Raw genomic sequence first — 17,757 nt, 5'->3', positions numbered from 1 at the left:
CATATATGTGATGCAAAGAGTTCTTGAATTATCACGATCGAATATGTGTGGAGCATCTCATGAACAAGTCAATTTCTGCTAGGGATTGTGAAGAAGAGAAATGAGGAAAATAGTTGTTATGGTCTGAATTGAGTCCCTCACCTCCAGAATTACATACTGAAGTCCTAATTGAGCCCTAGTACCTCAGAATATGACTCTGGTTTGGAGATAGGGTCTTTGCAGAGGTAATTAAATTAAAATGAGATCACTGGAGTGGGCTCCAATGCAACATGGTGTCCTTATAAGATTTGGACACAGAGGGAAGACAATGTGAAGACACAGGGGGAAATTATCTATCTACAAGTCAAGAAGAGAAGCCTAGAACAGATCCTTCCCTCATGACCCTCAGAAGAAACCAACCCTGCCAACATCTTGATCTTGAACTTCAAGCTTCCAGAACTGTGAGAAAATAAATTTCTGTTGTTCAAGTCACCCAGTCTGTGTGGGATACTTTGTTATGGCAGCCACAGCAAACTAACACCACTTCATTTATGATTCTCCTTCACTGAGATCTTACACTTATTTCTATATCCATGGAAATGGGATAAAAATGAATAAAATTTAGACTACTTAGCATTTAAATACACATATAATGAAATAACATATTTCCAATAGCAGTCTTATGGTAGCATAAGAGAATTGTTTTTTTCTGTTACCAATCAGAAGAGGATTTATAGAATGATTGTATTCTTATGTGCAAAAAGCACTTAACACAATTTCTAGAACATATAATTCAATAAGTGTTAGTCCCTTTCTGCTCTGTTTCTCTACCACAGTATACTGGTAGAACCTGAAAAAAAAAAATCAAGTATAGCTAATATAATTTATCTTAAAGCACTTGTTAACTTTTCCTTTCAGTTACCCTGCCCTTAATTTTGGTAAGCTCTTTCCAAATAACCAATACTCTTAGATTTAGTAACCAAGCCATAGATCTAACCACAGAGATGCTATCAGTTCCAAGTCATATTATTCTTGACCTTTCACTTCTCTACCAAAAGTTACATGTCCTAGTGCCCATTTATTCAGGGCTGTGCTCTGCTATCTTATATGATAAATGTTCCATCCTATATAAGGTATGTTTGCTCTTGCATGTTTGTTACTTCATTCCCTAGGTCATTATAACTTAATGCATATTGTAAATTTCACATCATGCCAAAAACAATGACTTACTCTAGTTCTATCTATAATGGTGAAAAAAGATATCTTGGAGTGAACTGATCTTTTGTTATTTATAAAAGCACATTCATTTTCAGTTAACATTTTTCTAAATACCCATTATGTATTAGATATAGGATTTTAATAACCATTTCACATATGTATTACCATCTCTATGTTACAAGGAAAAAAAGCTTTAAAGAGATGTAGTAATCTGTTCTATACCACACAGTTGGTAAATAGTGAAATTGAAATTCAAACTTAAATTCTGACCTAGTTTTATTTTTTTAATTATTATTATTATGCTCTACTGTTTCCCATTTTTGTTGTCCCAATATGTTCATAAATATTAGTAGAAATCAGGGGAAAGAGAAGAGAAAATATTGAAACCAAGTATTTATTTTTCTATCTCCCATTCCCTGTTCTGTATTTGCATCCCCAGGGAGAAACACAAATTGTTTGGAAGCCTAAGAATGTGGTAAGAAATAGCAGGCATCACAGTGGCTCTTGTTATAAACAAGAGGTCCTGGGTGCTCCCCTAGGATAAATGCTGTTTAAAATACACATCAATGAAATATCTGGAAAGCATTCTAAAAACAGAGACACCTATTTAAATTCCTTCAGTCAAACAAATTGCATAGATATTTCATCTCAACACTTTGCTTACTTGGAAGAATAAGCAAACTTGAAAAGGCTATGTGTTCTAAAAACATAAAACAAAACTTGTCCACAGAATTTTCCTTGGAGCAAAACATTATTGATTTATTGATTTTTCTAGAAGTCATCCTGAAGGAAGCAAAAATTATTCGAGCTCGAGAACAAAAGCATACTTGACAGATGTAAGCTTCTGGTTTTAGGGTGGGGAAACTAACTATGTCTGAGCTGCATAAAAAACAAGTAAGCAAATGCTTAACCCTGCAGTTTTCTTTTTTTTTTAATTTCTAGAAAACCTCCTAAAGGAAAAATAAAAAGACTATTCAGAAATTCTCTGAAAGGATTTTGATTTTATAACTTAAACTTTGAAGCACAATTCTAAAGAGAAGGATGTGTTCAAAAGGGGAAAAAAAGAGGACTTTGCAGTCAAAAATCAATTATATTAAAAAAAATCAATTATAAATATTTAGAAAAATAATAAATTTTATAATAATAAACTTCTCAACCTTGATCTCTCCTTGCTATTTACTAGGTATGGAAATTACCTTTGCCTTCCTCAAATGTGCAGCCCAGCCAGCCTATTAACAAATAAACAAACTTCAGTTAAGATAGACTGCAGCGTACATCAGGCAAGACAAATATACTTAATTGTGAGTGCTAATTGTGTTACTAGTTACTAATTGATATCAGTGCATTAAGAACAATGAGAACACTGTGATTGATTTGCTGAATTCACCTAAGCATCTACAAGTTTGAGTTTCTGCATCTGTGCACACATTTGTGATCCCCACCATAGTCACCTGCATATATTATATCCAACTACTCTCATAGATAGAAAATGTGATGACAATAACATTGCAAAATTATAACTGGATATTTTTCTGTTCTGTTCCATTAGTAAAAGTGTAACTATGAAAACTCATGACCTTGGATGGTTAAGTTCAAATTGTTCTAGTTTTTCCTGGAAGTAGAAAATAGCTCTGCCTAAAGAAAACTCATTCATGTAAGAGAAGGGAGTCCAATTTAAGAAACCAAAGGGTGCAGCCAAAAGAGAGAGAGAAAAAAAAGGAGGGGTCTAGAGCATCAACTGAGTAATTCAGTCCCAGTCCCTGGATAATTCACTGATGACTGCACCTCTCACAGTAGGAGAGTATTTTCAATGATATCCCTTGAAAAAGATAGCAAATTATAGAAAGGGGACAAACTTTGGGATTAAATTCTCCTGGTGAGATATCAACTCAGGTATTTACTAGAAATGTACTCGATCAGTACCCAATTTCTCCATAATAAAATAGTGAGCATATCAATTCTCTAGTTAGGTTGCTGAGAGTATTAACAATAATGCAAGAACAAAGCCTGCCATATGGTAGATGAATGGTAGTTAATAGCATTGGCCTTTCTTTACACAGTCTTGGAAAATGTTAAGCAGAAATTTATTTCAGTTGAGAAATGGTAATTTAAAAATGAGCATGAAAGTATGCATCTTCACATGAAAAAAGGGTTATTATCTGTAAGGATGTAAACATATTCTATGTAATATTCATAGGCAACTTATTTCATTTCCTATGTTAGCATCTAATCCTGTGTCTCTCTCGATACCTGTCACTGATCTAAACCTCCCCATCCCCAGACATGAAAAGACCCTGGGAAAAAAGAGCGATCAGTAAACAAAACAGAGATTTTGGGGTTTTGTTTTTAATTAAGCCAAGCCTTGCAAATTGAACTGCTGAGAAACACAGACCTTATGCTCCACCCCATTTCTTACCCCATGCTTTAAAAAGTGGTATATTGTTTATTGGAAAATTTGTTTCTTGGCTTGAAGAGAATGATCTCTGCCCTCAATGTGCATAAACTTGGAATTGGGAACTAGATGTGAAATCTTTAATCTCCTGGTGAAATAATTCTTCGTGACACTTTGATAATTAAAAGGCTACCTCAGGTCACTGGGAGAGAAAAAAGACAACGCAATTCCTGTCCTCAGTTTTCAGTGCTACTATAGTTCCTTATTAGCCCCACCTTTAGACAGTTGATTTGAGTCCAACTTCTCAGATGTGTAATTTAGAGTCATTCCTGGAATCTCACATGGAGTGAAGGGAGGGTGATAAATGGACGTTTACGGACAAAAATAAAATTGAAACTGGGCTTTAACTGACTGTCCTCAACAGACCTGAGAAATGTAACATACACTGAGGCTTGCAGAATAATGCTTCTCCCCAAGGAAGTGCTTCTGCTCTCCTAGGAAGTTTCCCCATAGAATCCCCAGGGCTCACTTCACACATCATAAGACCCAAACAGAAGGAAGGCATAGTGAAGGCCTTCCTTCACTGAGGCCACAGGGAACAGGCATCCGGTTCGCTCTCCTGTTTCCGCTTAGAAACATTCCTCTAATTCCTTTCTCTTTCGATCACATTCTATCTCCATAAATTCTACCTTTCTGCTCAAAATCTTCAGTGGAAAACTGGGAAGAGTCCCTTGGAATATATCAATCAGTAGTCTAGAACTATCCTTTCACATGGGGTTTTCATGCCTGTGCCATTGTCCTTGGAGTATATGAAGAAGCACTACTAATGGCTGCCAGCGTGGACAGAATGTCCCAGAGTGTGTGGGTCCAGCCACTGCCGGAAGATCCCATAGCTGTTTACTACTCCGCCCTCATTTCACACAGAGCATGCACCTATTTCCAGTTGCTCGTTAGAGACTGTTACCATCATTCATTACTACCCACTTGCTTGCTGCTATAGGTCACCTAAACTGTAATTTCATAGAAATCCTCCTAAAAAATGAAAATAAAAAAATGCATGCTGCAAAAATGTTCTCAGGTAAAAGTTTTCCATTATCTTTCTAGGAACTGAATGGTTTCTTCAGTTCTGCTAAGGGTCTCACTGCCTCTCTGATTTTGAAAAACTCTTTCCTAAAAAGAGTGGTGTTGGGAAATAATGCAAATTTACCTACTGATTGTAAGTTTGGGGTTTACCTGTTGCTCTTAGCATCTCCTCTGCAAAGTTTGATTGTGACGGCTCCAGTTCTTCACAGGGTATGTCAGGGATACGGTAGGCAGAATAATGAACACCGCCCACCCCCCAAGTGGCCACATTCTAATCCTTGAAACCTGTGAATATGTTCTCTTACAAGGCCGGAGACTTTACAGATGTGACTGAGTTAAGGATTTGGGGATGAGGAGACATCCTGGATGATCCGAGTGGGTCCCATGTAATCATAAGGGTCCTTATAAGTAAAGAGTAGAGGGGAGAGTCAGAGTCAGAGAAGCAGAGGTCTTGGAGTGATGTGATTACTGGATTTGAAGATGGAAGGGGGTTACAAGCCAAGGTATGCAGGCAGCTTCTAGAAGCTGGAATAGACAAGGAATGGATTCTCCCCTAAAACTTCCAGAAGGAATGCAGCCCTGCCTGCATCTTGTATGTTTCTATCTTGCCTCATGCCTCATCGTAGTGCTTGACAAAGATCCTGGCACTTGGTTATAGCTTATAATTGTCTATAAATTAATAAAGAAAGAAATGATATCTCCAAGCTTTGTCAAATTGGAGACCCCAACACTCCTCATCATATCTTCATTCTACAAGACCCATATCGTGGGCTATGTGCGAAGGCAGAGCCCCGATATACAATATGTGTCAAACTTTGTGCCTTCCACTCTTACTATTTCCACTACATGGACTTAGTTTTATCCCTCATTCCATCTGCACCACTGAACACTGTGCCCTGCAGACAGCAATACACGTTTCACTCTCCGTGATGGTTACAATAACAAAAGGGGTTGTGTGATAAGTAAGAGTACTGTGTGATCTTACCAACTGTCAGGTGAAGACAGAGGAAATGGAGTGAGTCAGTCAGGATCGAAACAGGAAAAGATAACCATTGCAAGTAGTTAAGACAGTAGTGGCATCGATTTAATAGATAGAGTTGAGACTCCAGTGGGACAAAGGGAATAGATGGGGTTTTGGGAACGCAGAAGCTTGGCTTCCCTGGGGAAAAGCAAGGTGGGCATGTTGGGTAGAAGCTGGAGTCAGGTGGAGCCACAGGTATGGGTGAACATGCTGTTTGAGGCAAAGGGGGAGGGGAAAATGCCTTGAATTCTCCTTTCTACCACCTGCCAATCTCCTGAGAGTGCCTACCACTAGCCAAACCCATCCAGAGGCTATCTGACACGTGGATACGGAAGATCACCCTGGGCCCTCTAACATACAGAGCAGAGCAGGGGACGCAAGGGGGGTAAGTCTGAGTACAAACACGCCAAGAAACAGCATGCAGAAGGAAAAGATTTCAACGTCTTCTTAAGTGAAAGCATATAGCAAATACATAAAACCTAATTACCTCTTAATCGGTCTGCAATTCACTTTTAGTAAAATTAAAATCTTAATTACTGTCATCTATAACAGAGTCTGGAAATACTGTAATAAATGAATGTGAAAACCTGAGTTTAAGAGGCATACCTCTCAAACTGTTCAAAGCAATAAAAAATAATGTTATTTTAAAATGTCAAATGGAAACTAGTTTAGAACTCTTTGTACTTCTACTTTGCATTTTTGTGCTAGGACATATATCTCCTAAGATAAACATGAGAGAAATGTAAACCATGCCAAGTCAAAGAAAAAAAGAAATGCAGCCAACATCAACGGATAGATACGTATTTCCCAAGAGATCTACCTGAAGTGTGGGCTGAGTCTCCTGTTGAAGAAAATATAAACTGACATTCAGGCCGTGAAGAGTTGGAAACAGCACCTAGAGTTAAAAAGATTTTTCAAAAAATTAAGTAATGTCATGGAATGTGTATATGATAAAGTGACATAGAGTACTTGCCAACTGTCAGGTTTTCAGCTAATGGGAATTTTCCTATAAGCTTAGAACAGTAGATTCCTGGCATCAAAATATCCTAAGTATTGCTCTATAGTTACCATTTTTCTTCCCTGCTTATTATCTGGGGGAGGAAAAAATACCCTATCAACACCTGATGATTCATGACCTAAGTCTCAGAACTTTAACTCCAATGCCAGCTAGACAAAAGGATAAGTCATTTTGTTATGACTAATTAGCTACTTATCCATTGAAAACATTGGGCTTATGCTGGGTAGACTTAATTTATGTTATCATTGAAATGTTTATGACAGTTCATTTTTCAGAGTTGAAAGAACATTTTTTAAAACGCAATATGTTAGTCAATAGAATAATTACAAGTTTTGTGCTGTGAAAGCTATGTGGGTTTTTCTTTTTCAACTGTCTCCTGATAATTTCACCATCACTGATTTCCACACACTGGAACCAACAATTTTAACTGTGCCACTTTATCCCCTTTATTCTTAAAGGCCCAATTCTAACCTAGCATCCTTGCTAAAGTCATGACTTTTTGTCACCCAAACCAGGCACTTTTTAAACCACAGTGGAATTTGGTCTGTTAATCCTTGTGGCACTTGCTACCACCTTCCCATCGATACATATCTTGTCCATATTTTTTTCCTAAGGATTCCCAAACATTTGAATATATTTGTTCCTAAGTTAGTTATGAACTCTTTGAAGGTACAATGGCTTATTTTATCTGACATAGAAACCAATGTATGTTCAATTACAGCCTCTCCTAATATATATTTATTCTTACATGTCCTCTCATGATTTCTTTCCTTATGTTATTTTTAAATAGAAAAGTATATTCCTCACTATCCCTGAATATATAACAAGATCAGGAGTTTCTTTATGAGAGTAATTTAGTTGAAGTTAAGTCCCCTGGACACCCATTATTCCCAACCAAATGCATCAGGACTAGATAAAACTTCTTTAAAAGCGACAAAGCATCATAGTTATATTCTTAAGCTTGTTGAATTCCATAAATATGTCTTTAGAATCAAAGTGATGTATATAGGGAACACAAAGGTAAGTATGACGTGATTCCTGCCTTCAAGTAGTTCATTTTAGTTTAAGTAGAGAGTGATCAAATGAGCAAATGCAATATATTTGGTGTTATGGGCTAAATTTGCCCCTCCCTCCAATTCATATGTTGAAAACCTCACCCACAATACCTCAGAGTGTGACTTAATTTGGAGATAGAGTCTTTAAAAGACGAATAAGTTCAAATGAGGTTGTTAGGGTGGGCCTTAATCCAACCTGATTAGTGCCATTATAAGAAGAGAAAATTTGGACATATAAGGAGACACCAGGGAGGTAAGGGCACAGAGAAAGATCCATGTGAAGACACAAAGAGAAAATGGCCATCTGCACACCAAGGAGAGAAGCCTCAGTAGAAACCCAAACTGCCCACACCTTAATCTTGGTCTTCCAGAACAGTGAGCAGTAAATTCCTGTGGTTTAAGCACCCAGTCTGGGGTGTTTTGTTATGGCAGCCTTAGCAAACTAATTCTTACCACTGTAAGTTCCGCAGTGGAACTTACAGCATACAATCCTGTAAGAGCAAATATAAGGAGATCATAACGTAGTGTGTAGTTTTTGAAAAAAAACTTCCTCTACGTTGTACTACATGTTATCTGGGTACTCCCTGAGGAATATTACTGGTTTTCAGTAGACATTTATCTCTATGGGTATGTGTACATATATAGAAATATACTATAATTCAAACTGGTGATTTCCAAGATAATATGCTGAAGATAGCCAGGAGGCAGAAAGCCCAAATAACTATTAGGTTTGGCTAATGGCATTAAAAATCTGAATGTATGACCAGACTGCACAAATGGAAATTTAGAGAACAGATTAGTGATTGTAAGGTCTTATGTAAAGTTATACCAAAAAATGATGAAAGACTCGTTTTAGAATTCTTTTTGTTGATTAGCTTTGCAATAAACAGGGCTACCTGTTTAAACAGCTACCATAGAATGATATTGTTCAGGCTGCTGCCTGATTTGCATACTAATGCCTTTAATACTTAACGCTCAATTTGTGCCCACTGAAACAAGGGGCAACTCTACTGGTGCAGAAGGCAACTGAGGAATTCCTTCAAGCTCAAGGTAATTTGCCTTAGCCCTAGAACTGAATTTTAGAGAGACTCCAAGGCCCACAGGTATGTATACCTTCATGGGAAAAGGGCAGGGAGATGACATAGGCCTGATGCTGTCCAGTAGTGGAGCAAGGCTTTAAGGTAAATGTCCAGCACAATTAGAAAGAAAGTGAAATCTGCCATCAGCACCCTCTGTGCTCCCTTTGTCTGCCTCCCAAACTCTCTTTGGCATCTGTTCTCCAGGTGCCCATGGCTCTTTGCTGCTGTCTAACTTTGCAGAACTCCTGTGTCTGCCCCCTACTCACTCCCCAGAGTGCTCAAAAGTGTTTGCTAAAAAGTACTTTGCTTTGCCAGAAAATACTTAATCTGATAAAACTAATGTGTAATAAAGTGTTTATGGTAGATATTCATAAGGCACCATTGTAATATAGATATTGCTTTTTAATCCAAAGATGGGACAATTCAGTGATGGTGTTACAGCACCATGAGAGTTTAGATCAGGGGTCACTAACTCGGGGAATAGGCAAAGAGTATGAATGAGTAAGGCAGCAACATGGGGACTAGTGAACTGGCAACAATGCTCCGCCTAAAGGGACACAGTAGCTATTCATCTGTGCATTACTATTGCCAGGCTTGATTGTGGATGACTTTTTCCAAGTGTTGCGGTCTGTTTTGTTGTTTTTGTTTATTTTAAATCTCTCATTTTTAGTAGTAGAAACCATGTAAAAATATTAACTGTAAGTGGGCTAAATAAGTTTATGTACTGTCCAGATCAACCTTATGGGCCAAAACTAATCTACAATTGAAGATATTTTGAGACAACTTTTTCTGTCAATGAGAATAACAACAGTCTTTGTTTTCAGCAGAATTTAGTGAACATTTTGTACAAGGATCAAGCAAGTGTAGTAGAGAAAAGAGAAGTAAAAAAACTGGATTGTAGTTTTCTACCTTCCACTCACCAAATGTGTGACACCATATACGTTACTTGTCCTTTCTGTTTTGTTTTGTTCTGTTTTGGTTTCGTTTTTTGCGGTATGCAGGCCTCTCACTGTTGTGGCCTCTCCCATTGTGGAGCACAGGCTCTGGACGCGCAGGCTCAGCGGCCATGGCTCACGGGCCCAGCCGCTCTGCGGCAAGTGAGATCTTCCCAGACCGGGGCATGAACCCGTGTCCCCTGCATCGGCAGATGGACTCTCAACCACTGCGCCACCAGGGAAGCCCGTCCTTTCTGAATTTAAACTTTATTTTTTATAAAAGCAAAGTGTTTCCTGTGACTTCGTGTGCTTCTATGATTCTCATTAATATATCACTGTAAAATTTCTGTTCAAGATGGTTTGTGACCTTTTTTTCATTTATAAAAAATAATCTTATTGAATAGGTTAAATCTTTAAAAATATTAAATATGTCTTTATCTTATTTAGATATTTAAAATATATAATCAGACTGAAAACCAAAATCACTGTCCCAGTGGACCAGTGTCAGAATAAAAGCTGGAGAGAGGATCTAGTGGGGAGGTTACAAAGATTCCCAGGCAAACCACCAACCTAAGACCTGCATCAAAAGTTGGCTGTGTAGAAACAACTGAAAAAGCAGTAGATATGGAAAACTAGGTGTTGGAAAAGGATTTAAGAAGAAAGACTTGGAACAATCTTGTAAACTAAAATTTCATACTTCTTGATGAAAATTAAGGTCATGAAAGATAACTTACACATTTTACAAATAGGAAACTTATTTCCTGAGAAATTAGAAATATCATGGCAGTCTGAAATTTAAACATACTTTATATATTAACAGAGATAGAAATAAACCATATTCATTAAAAAATAACAATTTTGAGCGGAAAAAAGCATGTGGCTATGAATCAAAAACAAACAAAAAAGAATCAATTTGAAATCCTAGGAATAAAAAATATTTTGATATTGAAATAAAAACGTCAATAGACAAAAGAATAAATTAGAGGGATGAAGAGATAATTAATAAACTGAATGATATTACTGAAGGCAATGCACAAAGATAAAAAATGTGTTAAACTCTTGAGAGTAGAGTTAAGAGACATGGAAACCAGAATGAGAAGTGCCCATATATGCATAAAAGGGGTTCTAGATTTTGGAAAAGATGAATTGATAAGAAGGCAATATTAAAAGGAACATTTTTTTGGCATTTTTCAGAATTTTAAAAAGATGTTTCCTCAGATAGAAAGTGAATATCAAATGCCAAGAAGAATAAATAAATCTACATCTAAACACACTGCAATAACATTTCAGAACATCAAAGAGGAAAACAAAAAAACTAGTAAAAGTTAGCTCTCAAATAATATTTCCCAACAAAGAAATTTTACCTATATGAAAAGGGCAATTAGATTGACAGCAGACTTCTCAATAGTAACAACAAATGTTGAGGGGAAATAGCAGTCAACCTAGAATTTCATAGGCAGTTCAAATTTCTCATGACAAAATCAAGACATTTCAGACATAGAGGGAATAATGGATTTTAATAGCCAGAGAACACCACTAAAAAGAATCATTAGAGAAGTACTTCATTGAGAATCATGATCCCAAACGGAGAAATGCAAGGAGCAAAGGTAAATGAAATTATTTATTTTAAAAAATATAAATAGTTACTATGGACAATTACTTTTTTTTTTTTTTGCTTTTATAAAATTAGAATTAACATTCTAGATGTGGAAGATGGCATGGGGGAGAGTTCAGATGGTAGTTGCTAAGTTCCATGTCTTTCTCTGGTAGAGGATAGGAATACTGAATATTTTAGACTTCGAAATGTAAAATATTGAAAGAATAAGAAAACTTTTTTTGTATTATGTTAAACTATTTTTTTAAAGATTCTTCTAAATTCAATTTTTAAGTATCTGTAAATAAAGACAAAGTTTAACATACTTTAGTTGAATTATAAACTTTTCACGAAAAGAGGCCAGTGATGTGACTGAAAGTAGTATTTTATTACTTAGTAGTAAAAGTCGCACAAGGACATGATCATTATTAGAGCAAGATACTTCTATCACCTATTCAGAAAATATTCAAGAACAGATAGGCCTTATATTCAGACAAAACTATGCTCCCCCAAACCCAAACACCTGGGTAAACATAGGCAGATTTCTTAATCTTTCTGATGCTCAGTTAACTTATCTGTTAAAAGGAGTAATAACATCCACCTGCATGGTTGTGTGGTGAAGATTTGAGCTAAGGTTTGTAAAGAGCTTGGCACATGGTAAGCATTCAATAAGGGGAAATAAGTTCTATTTTTTACTTAACAAATAGGAATCAAATAACACTGGTGAATACATGGGACATGAGTGTAATCTCAACATTCATGTACTCACTGGACTGCAGAGAGAAAAAGAATGAGAATTAAATGCAAAGTGAACCATCAATATACAAACAATTCCTAAATTGTGTCTCAAGTATAGAATGAGCACATGATTTACAGAAAAAGTAATGTAGAAAGAATAAATATGTTCCAGAGTAAAATACTTTTTACTTTTGTCCTTTTTTCTTAAGTCTTCAGGCCAAATGGATTGGCAAATGTGACCTCAGATCACCATTTTTTAAAAAGTTAAATTGGGACCCATGGGAACTGAGTCAGCAGAGCTGTAAACCTTAGAAATGGGTTTTTTAATGAAATTTTTGACAGACTTTTGCTTATGGTCATAGAACCAGATGTCCTTGCATCTGGCTTTCAGACATTCTTCTACATCATAAACAATCTCTAATTCCTGTCACAGTGACTGTTTTCTCAATTATTTTTTGCTGATATTCTTGTTTCCCAAAGGATTATTGAGAGAATTTTAGCAAAGCCTCTGAAGGAGTAATTGGAAGGCAGACATTTTTCAATAGCTTCACTATGGACAAGAAATATAAAATAACTTGATAAAAATACTCTCTTGGGCAAAGATGAGGACCAATGGAAGGGTTAAAAACAAACTGAATCTATAATGAAAAGCAGGATTTCACAGTGTAGAGCTGTTCTTTTTTTTTTTTTTTTTTGATGCTCTTCAGAAATATTTATTGAGTATTAGGAACCATTCTGGGTTCTGGGATTCAAATTCAGTCCAACTGATTCCAGAGGCATGCTTTTAACCATATAAGGTAATAGTGCACATACGTTTTTAAACTCATGGCCAAATGATTTCTTCAGCTAAATGTGGAATGTATTTTGTGGAAGATAACCCTTCTGATACAGTTGAAAGTTCAGTGAGTAGAGGATTAAGTTTGCATTTATATGAATCTAGACAAAGTCCCAGAATGTATAATACAACCAGAGAGCAGGTAGAACTGTTAGAGTTCATTAACTGCCACACTCTGTGTAAATTTGTCTGAATTCCACTTTTTTTAAACATATTTATTGGAGTATAATTGCTTTACAATGGTGTTAGTTTCTGCTTTATGACAAAGTGAATCACCTATACATACACATATATCCCGATATCTCTCGTGTCTCCCTCCCTCCCACCCTCCCTATCCCAACACTTTAGGTGGTCACAAAGCACCGAGCTGATCTCCCTGTGCAAAGTGGCTGCTTCCACTAGCTATCTATTTTACATTTGGTAGCATATATACGTGCATGCCACTCTCTCACTTCGTCCCAGCTTCCCCTTCCCCCTCCCAGTGTCCTCAAGTCCATTCTTTAATAGGTGTGTGTCTTTATTCCCATCTTGCCCCTAGGTTCTCCAAAACCATTTTTTTTTTTTGGTTCCATATATATATGTTAGCATACAGTATTTATTTTTCTCTTTCTAACTTACTTCACTCTGTATGACAGACTCTAAGTCTATACACCTCACTACAAATAACTCAATTTCGTTTCTTTTTCTGGCTGAGTAATATTCCATTGTATATATGTGCCATATCTTCTTGTGCTATTCATCTGCTGATGGACACTTAGGTTGCTTCCATGTCCTGGCTATTATAAATAGAGCTTCAATGAACATTGTGGTACATGACTCTTTTTGAATTATGGTATTCTCAGGGTATATGCCCAGTAGTGGGATTGCTGGGTCGTATGGTAGCTCTATTTTTAGTTTTTTTTGTTTTTTGGTTTTTTTTTTTGTGGTACGCGGGCCTCTCACTGTTGTGGCCTCTCCCGCTGTGGAGCACAGGCTCCCGACGCGCAGGCTCAGTGGCCATGGCTCATGGGCCCAGCCACTCCGCGGCATGTGGGATCTTCCCAGAACGGGGCACGAATCCGTGTCCCCTGCATCGCCAGGCGGACTCCCAACCACTGCGCCACCAGGGAAGCCCCTATTTTTAGGTTTTTAAGGAACCTCCATACTTTTCTCCATAGTGGCTGTATCAATTTACATTCCTACCAAAAGTGCAAGAGGGTTCCCGTTTCTCCACACCCTCTCCAGCATTTGTTGTTTGTAGATTTTTTAATGACGGCCATTCTGACTGGTGTGAGATGGTATCTCATTGTACTTTTGATTTGCGTTTCTCTAATGATTAATGACGCTGAGCATTCTTTCATGTGTTTGTTGGCAGTCTGTATATCTTCTTTGGAGAAATGTCTATTTAAGACTTCTGCCCATTTTCCGATCGGGTTGATTGTTTTTTTGATATTGAGCTGCATGTCCTGCTTGTACATTTTGGAGATTAATCCTTTGTCAGTTGCTTCATTTGCAAATATTTTCTCCCATTCTGAGGGTTGTCTTTTCGTCTTGTTTATGGTTTCCTTTGCTGCGAAAAAGCTTTTAAGTATCATTAGGTCCCATTTGTTTATTTTTGTTTTTATTGCTATTTCTGTAGGAGGTGGGTCAAAAAGGATCTAGCTGTGATTTATGTCATAGAGTGTTCTGCCTATGTTTTCCTCTAAGAGTTTATAGTGTCTGGGCTTACATTTACGTCTTTAATCCATTTTGTGTTTATTTTTGTGTATGGTGTTAGGGAGTATACTAATTTCATTCTTTTACATGTAGCTATCCAGTTTTCACAACACCATTTATTGAAGAAGCTGTCTTTTCTCCATTGTATATTCTTGCCTCCTGTATCAAAAATAAGATGACCATATGTGTGCATGGGTTTATCTCTGGGCTCTCTATCCTGTTCCATTGATCTATATTTCTTTTTTTGTGCCAGTACCAGGGTATCTTGATTACTGTAGCTTTGTAGTATAGTCTGAAGTCAGGGAGCCTGATTCCTCCAGCTCCTTTTTTCGTTCTCAAGATTGCTTTGGCCATTCAGGGTCTTTTGTGTTTCCATACATATTGTGAAATTTTTTGTTCTAGTTCTGTGAAAAATGCCAGTGGTAGTTTGATAGGGATTGCATTGAATCTGTAGATTGCTTTGGGTAGTATAGTGATTTTCACAATGTTGTTTCTTCTAATCAAATAACATGGCATATCTCTCCATCTGTTTGTATCATCTTTAATTTCCTTCATCAGTGTCTTACAGTTTTCTGCTTACAGGTCTTTTTTCTCCTTAGGTAGGTTTATTCCAAGGTATTTTATTGTTTTTGTTGCAATGGTAGATGGGAGTGTTTCCTTAATTTCTCTTTCAGATTTTTCATCATTAGTGTATAGGAATGCCAGAGATTTCTGTGCATTAGTTTTGTATCCTGCTACTTTACCAAATTCATTGATTAGCTCTAGTCGTTTTCTGGTAGCATCTTTAGAATTTTCTATAAATTGTATCATGTCATCTGGAAACGGTGACAGATTTACTTCTTCTTTTCTGAATTGGATTCCTTTTATCTCTTTTTCTTCTCTGATTGCTGTGGCTAAAATTTCCAAAACTATGTTGAATAATAATGGTGAGAGTGGGCAACTGTGTCTTGTTGTTAATCTTAGTGGAAATGATTTCAGCTTTTCACCATTGAGGACCATATTGGCTGTGGGTTTGTCACATATGACCTTTAGTATGTTGAGGTAAGTTCCTCTATGCCTAATTTCTGGAGGGTTTTTATCATAAATGGGTGTTGAATTTTGTCAAAAGCTTTTGCTGCATCTATTGAGATGATGATATGGTTTTTCTCCTGCAATCTGTTAATATGGTGTATCACATTGATTGATTTGCATATATTGAAGAATCCTTGCATTCCTGGGATAAACCCCACTTGTTCATGGTGTATGATCCTTTTAATATGCTGTTGGATTCTGTCTGCTAGTATTTTGTTGAGAATATTTTCATCTATATTCCTCAGTGATATTGGCCTGTACTTTTCTTTCTTTGTGACATCTTTGTCTGGTTTTGGTATCAGGGTGATGGTGGCCTCGTAGAATGAGTTTGGGGGTGTTCCTCCCTCTGCTATATTTTGGAAGAGTTTGAGAAGGATAGGTTTTAGCTCTTCTCTAAATGTTTCACAGAATTCGCCTATGAAGCCATCTGGTCCTGGGCTTTTGTTTGCTGGAAAATTTTTAATCACTGTGTCAATTTCAGTGCTTGTGAATTGTCTTTTTATGTTTTCTATTTCTTTCTGGTTCAGTCTCGGAAGGTTGTGCTCTTCTAAGAATTTGTCCGTCTCTTCAAGGTTGTCCATTGTTTTGGCATATAGTTGCTTGTAGTAATCTCTCATGATCCTTTGTATTTCTGCAGTGTCAGTTGTTACTTCTCTTTTTCATTTCTAATTCTATTTTTTTGAGTCTTCTCCCTTTTTTTCTTGATGAGTCTGGCTAATGGTTTATCAATTTTTTTTTATCTTCTCAAAGAACCAGCTTTTAGTTTTATTGATCTTTGCACTGTTTCCTTCATTTCTTTTTCATTTATTTCTGATCTCATCTTTATGATTTCTATCCTCCTGCTAACATTGGGGTTTTTTTGCTCTTCTTTCTCTAATTGCTTTAGGTGTAAAGTTAGGTTGTTTATTTGAGATGTTTCTTAAGGTAGGATTGTATTGCTATAAACTTCCCTCTTAGAACTGCCTTTGCTGCATCCCATCGGTTTTGGGTAATCGTGTTTCATTGTCATTTGTTTCTAGGTATTTTTTTATTTCCTTTTTGATTTCTTCAGTGATCTATTGGTTATTAAGTAGTGTACTGTTTAGCCTCCATGTGTTTGTATTTTTTACAGATTTTTTTTTTCCTGTAATTGATATCTAGTCTCATAGCATTGTGGTCGGAAAAGATACTTGATACGATTTCAATTTTCTTAAATTTACCAAGGTTTGATTTGTGACCGAAGATATGATCTATCCTGGAGCATGTTCCATGAGCACTTGACCAGAAATTGTATTCTTTTGTTTTGGGATGGAATGTCCTATAAATATCAATTAAGTCCATCTTGTTTAATGTATCATTTAAAGCTTGTTTTTCCTTATTTACTTTCATTTTGGATGATTTGTCCATTGGTGAAAGTGGGGTGTTAAAGTCCCCTACTATGAATGTGTTACTGTCAATTTCCCCTTTTATGGATGTTAGCATTTGCATTATATTGAGGTGCTCCTATGTTGTGTGCATAAATATTTGCAACTGTTATACCTTCTTCTTGGATTGATCCCTTGATCATTATGTAGTGTCTGTCTTTGCCTCTTGTAATAGTCTTTATTTTAAAGTCTATTTTGTCTGATATGAGAATTGCTACTCCAGCTTTCTTTTGATTTCCATTTACATGGAATATCTTTTCCCATCCCCTCACTTTCAGCCTGTATGTGTCCCTAGATCTGAACTGGGTCTCTTGTAGACAGCATATATACAGGTCTTGTTTATGTATCCATTCAGCCAGTCTATGCCTTTTGGTGGGAGCATTTAATCCATTTACATTTAAGGTAATTATTGATATGTATGTTCCTATTACCATTTTGTTAATTGTTTTCATTTGTTATTGTAGGTCTTTTCCTTCTCTTTTGTTTCCTGCCTATATAAGTCCCCTTAGCATTTGTTGTCAAGTTGGTTTGGAGGTGCTGAATTCTCTTAGCTTTTGTCTGTCTCTAAAGGTTTTAATTTCTCCGTCGAATCTGAATGAGATCCTTGCTGGGTAGAGTGATGCTGGTTGTAGCTTTCTTCC

At 36.7% G+C, this 17,757-nt stretch overlaps 1 long non-coding RNA gene across 1 annotated transcript in view; it reads right to left on the bottom strand.

Annotated features, from left to right (window-relative positions):
• Positions 1 to 6,526: 6,526 nt before the first annotated feature.
• LOC113617610 (uncharacterized) overlaps positions 6,527 to 17,757 on the bottom strand; it is a 177,031-nt gene continuing 165,800 nt past the window's right edge. Inside the window, exon 3 of the long non-coding RNA XR_003431716.1 lies at positions 6,527 to 6,588. This is a non-coding gene — a long non-coding RNA (uncharacterized LOC113617610). The remainder of the gene's footprint in view (positions 6,589 to 17,757) is intronic.

This window comes from Aethalodelphis obliquidens, unplaced genomic scaffold, assembly GCF_003676395.1.
Source record: "Aethalodelphis obliquidens isolate GAN/ISIS:26980383/991018 unplaced genomic scaffold, ASM367639v1 scaffold4, whole genome shotgun sequence".
Taxonomy (NCBI): domain Eukaryota; kingdom Metazoa; phylum Chordata; class Mammalia; order Artiodactyla; family Delphinidae; genus Aethalodelphis; species Aethalodelphis obliquidens.
This window is presented reverse-complemented; position numbering and strand designations above follow the sequence as displayed.